Here is a 10245-nt window from a genome sequence, read left to right on the forward strand (position 1 = left end):
GCTTCTGCTCCCTCTTGATTCAAGGGGTCACCTGCCCTGCCCAGCTTGGAAACTCGGTCCGGACCCCTCTCCTCGCTCACTGAGTGTCTAGCACCACCGCTGCGGTCACTAGGTTGGTCAGAGCCCAGGGCCCACCCGCGGGACCCGGACCCGGACGCGGGCTGAGCGGTCAGCTCCCCCTAGCCCCGCCTGGCCTCACCACAGTCCCTTGCGGGCTGCGAACCTGGGTCTGCGCGGCGGGCGGTGTCGGAGAACTAGGATCGGGCGAGGACGGGGACCGGGGTCGCAGGCGAGGGCCAGGGGTGGGGGCCCAGGGCTTGGCTCGGGGGACAAGGATCTGGGTCAGCGGAGTAAGAAGGTCGGGATCCCGGGCTGAGAGCCGGGGCCAGGGGACTTGGGTCAGAGTCGAGGCGGGGGCTGCGCCGGCGCGGGAGCTGGGCGAAGCGGAGGCCGGCCGCGGGCGCCTGTCCGCCGGGCCGCGGTGGCCCTTGGCGGCTCCTGCCGGCGGTCGGCAGCGCGGCCGCGCCCGGGGACAGGGCGCCGCCCTCTGCTCCACCAAGACCCGGCGGCTACTCCGCGCCGCAGTCCCGGCCCAACCCGACAGCCTTCCCCTGGCGCCCGCGGGCCGTCAGCCTCCCCGGCCAGGGATTCCCCGCGAGAGGCGGCCCGGGGTGCAGCCGGCGCGGGGCGGGCACTGGGGCTCCGGGTTCCGGCCACTCGGCCCGAAGGCCGCTCCTGAGTTCGGGGTCGAGAGTCGCACTCTTGCCTCCCCCTCGAGGGACGAAGGGGACCACCATCCCTCGGCCTTGCTACGAAGAACCGCGCCACCAAGCCCTCCAGTTTTTCCTTCTGGCTGGTTCCCTTTGCGTGTCTTCTCTCAGACTGAGGTCTTCGGAGGAAAATGTCCTTTATTTATGGAGGGGCTGTTTTCCCCCTCAGTGTGGCATCCTCTTACCGGCCTCTCACCAACTCCATACCTTTTCCTCCACACAGGCTTATCCTCCTCATACTGTGGGTTAAATCAATTTTTAATTTACCTACAACGAATTGAAAATACTTTTAGCAATGGGTCTGAGTAATGTAGTATGATTATATCTCCTTTCTAGTACCTGGGGTTAATCATTGTCTCAATTCCTTGTTAAGCTTTCTATGTAAATCTCACTTATTTCCCCCCAAATATTCCGCCCAAACTGTAAATCCCCATTCATTCAAACTCATCAAGGAATACATCTATTTTGTTTTTTTCTCAGAAATCTTCCTCCCATTCCAGTCTTCACTGTTGCTCAGTAGGCCAATCCCTGTTGTGGGATTTCCCTTCATCGTCATCCTGGGAATTTTCCTTACTTTTTTGTGAGTCCCGTTTCCCACTGGATTCCTTGTCTTGTTTTTCTCCCTGATTTTGGTACAGCACATCTTCTGCTAGCTTCCTGAAAAAAGACTGTAAGGGAGGAGATTTTTTTCTGACATCTTGCAAGTCTGAAAATATCTTTATTTGACATTGATCCTTCGTCTGGGTATATCATTCTGGATTGGAATTCATTTTTCCTTAGACAACTATGAACTGTCTTCTAGATTCCAACATTAGTGCTGAGACGTCTGATGAAATTCTTACTTTTGTCCATGACCCATAGTCCTTTATTCTATTTTTATTATTTCTGGAAGCTTTATGTCTATCTTTGACTTTCTGAAAATGCCCAACGGTATGTCTTGATGTACATCTTTTCATTCATTGTGTAAGATACTCAAGGACTCCTTCACTGTAGAAACTCTTGCCCTTCAGTTCTGGAAAATTTCGTAACTTTTTGTCCCTTGCACAATTACTCATTAGATCTCTCCCCTCCCCACACATCTTCTATCCCATTCAATCCCCACCCTTCTTTCTCTGTTTTTACTTTCTCAAATTCTTTTTGTTGGTACATCAGTATCTCCAAATAATTCTACTTCTCTCATCTTTTCTCTACCACTTGTCATTTCTCTTTTTTAACCCCCTGCAAATTCTATTTCCTTCTTTGTCTGCAAATTTCCTCAACTCTATTTTCCAAACTTTTCATTGCCTCTTTGTCAATTTTGCCTTCTAAACAATGATGTGCCAGTAAATACGATGAACTCTCCAAAGAGGAGTGTGGGGAGCCATCATTGCTAGTGGTTGCCCATTTCCTCTGTGCAAGTATTTCCACCATGCCTGATTTCAAGCCACCAACATTATACCCTTGAAAGCAGAGTTGGGGAGAGAAGCATAGTAGTGTATCATTATGCTAGTATTTCTACCATATATATACAATATACAAATAATCTCAAGAGCATAGATAACAATAAAATGTTAATAATAAAATAACTTGGAAGTGATGAGTTTTAAATATTACTTTTATTTTTAATATATCTTTAATTACAACCATATATAACCTAAAGATATTATACTAAAAATAGAAGTAATATGCAAAACTCATCACTTCCAAATTATTTTATCTTTAATTGTAACCCAAGGCTTCCCTGGTGGTTCAGTGATAAAAAATCTGCCTGTCAATGCACAAGAGGTGGAGTCAATTGTGGGTCGGGAAGATCCCCTGGGGAAGGAAATGGCAACCCACTCCAATATTCTTGCCTGGGAAACCCATGGACAGAGGAGCCTGGTGGATTACAGTCCATGGGGTCACAAAGAGTCGGACATGACTAAACAACAACAATAACATATCCTAATTTTTACTAATGATTGTGTTTAACAAATGGATTGCAAAATTCCTCAAGATTCACCAGTTGGCTCTTGCACACCAGTATGAGCCACCTCCTGCAAATTATTGCTTCGAAATTAAAAACCATGCTCTCTAACATAATAAAATTAAGTCAGAGTAAGCACTCCAGTACTCTTGCCTGGAGAATCCCATGGACGGAGGAGTGTGGTGGGCTGCAGTCCATGGTGTCGTGAAGAGTCGGAGAAGGACAGGACTGAGCAACTTCACTTTAACGCGTTGGAGAAGGAAATGGCAACCCACTCCAGTGGTCTTGCCTGGAGAATCCCAGGGACAGGAGAGCCTGGTGGGCTGCCAACTATGGGGTCGCACAGAGTCGGACACGACTGAAGCAACTTAGCAGCAGCAGCAGCAGCAGCAAGCTTCCAAATGCAGTTCACATCACTCTCCTGAGTGAAACTCTATATTGCTTCTCTGCTTCCTGACATCCTCAATAGTCATGGCTCAATTCACAATCCACCTTTCTTATTTGTTCATCAAACAAATATTGATCAGGTGTCTGCTATGGGCAAGGTCTTAAGCAAAAGAGGCAGAGGATACAAGGATGAATTAAACACATTTCCTTTCTTTGATGTACTCCCAGTGTAGTAGGAGAAGCAGAAACTTAAATACATACTAATGTAATGAGTGTGATAAGTACCTTAAAGCTGAAACTCCAATACTTTGGCCACCTCATGCGAAGAGTTGACTCATTGGAAAAGACTCTGATGCTGGGAGGCATTGGGGGCAGGAGGAGAAAGGGACGACCGTGGATGAGATGGCTGGATGGCATCATGGACTCGATGGACATGAGTCTGAGCGAACTCCAGGAGATGGTGATGAACAGGGAGGCCTGGCGTGCTGCGATTCATGGGGTCGCAAAGAGTCGGACACGACTGAGCGACTGAACTGAACTGAAAAGGTATGTACAACACAAACAAAAAAGTACTACAGGAATGTCCAGCAAATGACTAATACAGCCCTGGGGATCTACCAAGAAAAAAATCTTTCCTTGTCTTCTAGGTCTACTAGTGGGTTGGGTTTTTAAATTTTATTTAGCATTATATACTTTTCTCATCACAAGCTCTGAAGGTAAAGTGGATTTTTAATTTTGAAGAGTCCTAGTCTTTTTTTTCTATAAGAAATGTCCTTAGAATAAACTGCTAGTTAATTCAGTTAGGTGCACAAATATTAGACTGAACTAATAGAGGGTTTTTTTTTAAATCTATCAATATATAGGAAAGGCAGGAATATTAAAGTATGTGAAATAATATAAAATATTAAATTTCTGGAGTATATTTACATGTATGAACAGAAGAAATGTCATAGAAAAAATGTAAAACATAATTGAAAGTAATAGGATAGCAACATATGAAATATACTTGAAAGCTATAACTAAGCCATAAGAAGCTTCCCAGAAATTAGAGAATGTCATAGGATTAGCAGTTATCTTATCAGAAGATGAGATTTTTCTGACCCCAAATATTTGATGTTATGATCTCACTCCAGACTGAAAATAATTGATCCAGTGGAATCTTCTAATTGTGTAAAGAAATAGGCCCAGAAAGTTGAAGTGACTTCTAAGGCCATGTAGATGTTAGTTGAGCTAGGATTAGAGAAGCTAGGTACCTTGGCTCCCATTTTAGTGTGACTTTTCGTCTTAACACTTTATAAATATTTGCCTAGGGGCAAGCTCTGATGTTCACCAAGCAGTCTTGAAGCAACTTTAGGCAAATATGTTCATTTTTTTGTTAATGAGTTCAACAAACATTTATTGAATGCTTATTCCACAGTAGGCTTTAAAGATGAAGATACCCTGCAGGAGGGCAAGGCAACCCACTCCAGTATTCTTGCCTGGAGAATCCCCATGGACAGAGGAGCCTGGCAGGCTACAGTCCATGGGGTCGCAAAGAGTTGGACATGACTGAGCGACTAAGCACAGCACAGACATTGGCTAATGGGATAGACAAGTCCATACACTGTGGGTAATCTACTCTATCTGGGAAGATTAGGTGATATTTTCATGTCAGAGATGACATCAAAGTTAAAGTAGCACTTTGATGAGGAAATGAGGGGTAGACATTCCAAACATAGTAAGAAACTATAGAAATATTCATGGAATAATGCTTAAACTGGTGTGACTGGAGAGCAGGCAGTATAGCCATCAATATAATGAGGTAAAATATGAAAGTAGGAAGGACTCTGACATTGCAAGCCCTTTTCCTGAGAAATAAGGAACATTTATTAACTTTACAAAAGGCTCTGTTTGAAGTATTGTTTGAAGCAGGATTCAGTCGCTTAGGCACTTTAAAAAGTCTTCAAGACTCACAGCTTTCCAGACCACTTGCTACCTGCCATTCTTCTCTCTGAAATACTCCCAAATTCAAAGGGTCAGGAAACATTTATCACAAAATAGAACAAGTTCCCCAATGCTGTTTGCAGGTTTTCGAGTGAAATTCCCTCTGTTCAAGATATATTCTATTCTCCCTTCTTCTGCTCGGACACTTCAGTAAAATTTTAAGATTTCCAAGAAATGAAAACTAACTTCTAAGAAGGGAAAAAAGGGAACTCTGCTTTAACTGAGTATAGAAGCAACCTCATTAGCATCAGAAAAATATAACTGATTATTACAATTTCCCAGGAGTCCTTAACGTGAGAAAACTGAAACCTGCCCCTTCTGATGGGGGGCTCACGGTAAAGAAGAAGCTCCTGGTTTGGAGGGTGAGCTCTGCCAGGGAAGAGCTGGGAAGCAGACCTGCATCGCCTCTGTCTCTCACCAATGTTTGCTGGGAAAGGCAATGAGCTGTGCCACCTTTCCTTGTACAGGCAGATTTGGTTGTCATTTCTCCCCTCAAAGGAATCAGAGCTCCTTGGAGAAATGGCTGATATTGACTATGCCAAAGCCTTTGACTGTGTGGATCACAACAAACTGAGGAGAATTATTCAACAGATGAGAATACCAGACCACCTGACCTGCCTCCTGAGAAATCTGTATGCAGGTCAAGAAGCAACATTTAGAACCAGACATAGAACAACAGACTGGTTCCAAATAGGAAAAGGAGTAAGTAAAGGCTATATATTGTCACCCTGCTTATTTAACTTATATGCAGAGTACATCGTGAGAAATGCTGGACTGGATGAAGCACAAGCTGGAATCGAGATTGCTGGGAGAAATATCAATAATCTCAGATATGCAGATAACACCACACTTATGTCAGAAAGCGAAGAAGAACTAAAGAGCCTTTTGATGAAAGTGAAAGAGGAGAGTGAAAAAGCCGGCTTAAAACTCAACATTCGGAAAACTAAGATCATTGCATCTGGTTCCATCACTTCATAGGAAATAGATGGGGAAACAGTGAAACAGGGTCAGACTTTATTTTTTTGGGCTCCAAAATCACTGCAGATGGTGACTGAAGCCATGAAATTAAAAGACGCTTACTCCTTGGAAGAAAAGTTATGACCAACCTAGATAGCATATTCAAAAGCAGAGATATTACTCTGCCAACAAAGGTCCATCTAGTCAAGGCTATGGTTTTTCCAGTGGTCATGTATGGATGTGAGAGTTGGACTCTAAAGAAAGCTGAGCACTGAGGAATTGATGCTTTTGAACTGTGGTGTTGGAGAAGACTCTTGAGGGTTCCTTGGACTGCAAGGAGATCCACCCAGTCAATCCGGAAGGAAATCAGTCCTGAATATTCACTGGAAGGACTGATGCTGAAGCTGAAACTCCAATACTTGGCCACCTGATGCAAAGAACTGACTCATTGGGAAAGACCTTGATGCTGGGAAATATTGAGGGTGGGAAGAGAAGGGGACAACAGAGGATGAGATGGTTGGATGGCATCACTGACTCAATGGACATGAGTTTGAGTAAACTCCAGGAGTTGGTGATGGACAGGGAGGCCTAGCGTGCTGCATTCCATGGGGTCACAAAGACTCAGACACAACTGAGCGACTGAACTGAACTGAACTGAAGACTAGGGTAGGGAATATACAAGATGAGGCTGACATGTACAACACAAGAAAGAAACTGCTAAAAACAAAACACAAGTGATGGGGCCACGTTAAAGGGGCTGATCTCCCCAATGGCCAAAGCAGGAACAATCTGAACAACAAAATAAATAATGTAGCATTGGATATAGCCCAAAGTATCCAAGTAAACACCCATAAACAAATGATTGAAAAAATACAGAAATGAGGGAGTAAAGTCTCCTATACAGAGAAATTGTAAATAACTTACAAAGCTACTCCCCCATCAAGGAAGAAGAGCTTAATTCACCACCACAACCTTCGTCGCTACACCTGAGTGTGGGCTACACGTGGGGACTTGCTTCCAAGGATGGGAGTGGAGAAGATTGTCAAATACTAAGTTGGTTTGATGATTAAGGTTAACATCATCAATGACGATCATGTTGATGGCAGGTACCCTGGACATGAAGTGATGAAAATGGCGCTTCACCTCCGAGATCTTACTCCCCAAAACCCATGACCCCACTCAATTAGAAAACTATCAGACAAATCCAAATTGAGGAACATTATATAAATTATCAGTACTCTTTAAAACTGTCAAGGTCATCAAAAACAAGGAAAGTCTGAGAAGCTGTTACAGGTCACAGACTAGAGGAGACTAAGGCACATGAGGACCAAAAGCAATGCGGTATCTTAGATGATGGATGGAGAAGTAGATAGACATAGATGATTAACTTTGTTTTTTGGGGGTGTTTTTTTGACCACTGGAGACTGTCAGGTATCTTAGTTTCCCAACTAGGGACTGAACCTAGCCCCCTGCAGTGAAAATGCCAAGTACTACCCACTGGACTGCCATGGAATTCCCTACATGATTAACTCTGGACAGAACAGAAAATATTCATATTATTTAAACAACCGTGAAACATTAAAAAATAATCGACCATTTGGGACCCTGAAAAAACCTTAACAAATTTCTAAAAGCAATTTGTACAGGCCTCTTTTTTTTCTTCTTTGTACAGGCCTCTTTTTTTTTTTCTTCATAGTGTAACAATTAATTGAAGATTGGTTGAATAAATTACTGAATTTTTGTTAAAAGGCCTACCAACTTATTTTTTAACATTCCTCTCTGTGGGCAATTCAGTCAGCTCAGATCTTTTTGGATTCTCAGCATTTTTCAGATATTTTTGCTTTTTTTGGTGAAAGAAGATTTTTATATTCTTACATGATAAGTACAACATAAACTTTCCTGTTTTCGTTTCCCATTCTAAATATTGTGTAGTTTACCTTCCTACTGGGCACTCTTCTACATCATTTGACATGTTTTGAGCTGAATTTTTAACCCTTATCTGCTCCATTAGAGAAAAAAATAACACTATTTGCCTTTTGTTTATTGTTTCATTCAGGAATCAAAAGTAGAACCCATGTTTTATAACTTTATAGAAAAGGACATTTGCATGAATTTAACTTTGGTATAGCACACTGGAAGGTGATTTCTGTTATTTTTCTTAGAATTAAAGAACTGGGATAACTTTAACAATAACCTGTATCAGTGTTTCTTGACTTTTTTCCCTCTATACCTAGTTTGATTTTTTAAAAAGTTCCTATTCTCCTACCTCTGTAACCCATGTCTATCTTTGTAGGGAAATGTGCCTTAAGAACACATATTATAAGTGTGTCATGTGGTATATGGAAGACTGTCTCTTTTTTCATATAGTCATTAATAAAAAACTTTATTTTTACTGATTATAGTATAAGAACTGTAGATAGCTTTGCTTTTCCCTTTCAAAAACAAAATTATAATACTGAACATGATTTCCCACATAATATATGCTCTACCTTCAACTTCCAGGGATTCTGTTATGGACAAAAATCACTATTCTAAATCAATCCTTAATTTTATATTTGAGAAAACAAAGATCAGAGAACTTAAATAACTTTATCAAACTCACACTGTGAAATAATGACAAGAGTTGACTGATAGTATAATGTCCTTTCTCCTAAGTTTGTTGCAAACTTTTAAAATCTAGGGAAAAATTAGATTTAAAAAATAGAAATAGAGCCAGAAACATTTCTCTCCTATTAAGAAAACTCTTCGAAGAGTGCTCTCTGAAGAAAGCCCAGCCAAATTAATTTCTTGGCTTCTGTGTATTAATTTGATCCCCAAAGTACAGAAAGTTAATTTATCTTGATACGAAGTAGAAGTCCTACTCCCCAAGTTGTTCTCTTTACAGTGTCTCTGTGATAAAAAAAAAAATGGTTACAGAATTCGGAAATCTATTGCCCAGTGCTTTTATAATCTCAGGGAATTTCTTGCAGGTACATAGAGTACTAGATATCCCAGTGGCAACTTGTAAGCTCTGTGTTGTTCTATCAAAAACAGCTGCCAAATTATTTGGTAGTCTCTTCAGGACATCTCTCTCATTCAGCTCAACCATGAAGGTGGCAACTTTCTTAAACTAGCCACGTGAATAAGTTATTGTAGGAAGCCATGAATATGAAGGAGAAAAAAACTAGCTCAATCAGGAATAATAGCAATGTTTCCCCAGGATCTAGTTCCATTGGATAGTGTGCAGGCAGAAATAAAATTCTGAGTAGAGTAAGGCAGAAAAGAACTTTTTAAAAGAAGAACATACAACATCCTAAATAAAACTGAATGTAGAAGCTAAGAGGCAGCTTTTCCACAAGTATTTAACCCTATAGATTCTCTCTCAGCATATACTTCCTGTGTAATCTTAGCAAATTAAACTCTGGAACTCAGTTTCTTCAGGTGTACAAAAAGAGGCTTAAGCTGAATACTATCTAAGTTTCTTCTAGCTATAAAATTTGTTTTCACATAACAAAGTCATTTATAAAGAGTAATTGCTAAATATACCCGTCAAACGAAAACTGGCTCAAGGAAATAAGAACAGTATCTGTAAAACGACAACAAGCTAAAAATAAAGGCCTGTATCTCTTAATTTGTTCTGATTATCAATAGTAATCAGAAATTGTACAATGAAGGTGAACTTACAAACTTTAAATGGAAATTCAGACCACAGCATTATTATAGAAGTGGTATAATACCTATCTAGTTTTGTTGATATTATTTATGAAGGAAGTAATGCTTTTCTTCCCCTTAGGAAATAAAGAGGAAACTCAGTTTGGAAACAATCAGTTCACACAAAGATAAGGGATAACAAAAGCAAGAAGATTAATTTTTTTTTTCTGGGCAGGGCATGAGTGAGAAACAGATTTTTTTCATCTATATTTCACTACTCTTAAACTTCATTACTCTTAGCATACTCATGTTTTTCATGGTGTCAAGTTTTGAGGTGAGTATATTCGTGCCACATTATTAGTGCCATTTTAGCTCATTGTTCCTCATTATCAGACTTGGGAAGGTAGCAGAGAGTAATGCAGTGGTTTTCAAAAAATATTTCTTGAGCAAGCAGATCCATTACCTTTGAAATTACAGAACTCAGAAAAGCAGAACAGCTCTGATTGCAGATGATGGGGAAGTAGAGCCTACGCTTGCTTTCTGAAACTCTGGGTCTTCGAAGATGACAGACTG

Source organism: Oryx dammah, unplaced genomic scaffold, assembly GCF_014754425.2.
Source record: "Oryx dammah isolate SB20612 unplaced genomic scaffold, SCBI_Odam_1.1 HiC_scaffold_8, whole genome shotgun sequence".
NCBI lineage: Eukaryota > Metazoa > Chordata > Mammalia > Artiodactyla > Bovidae > Oryx > Oryx dammah.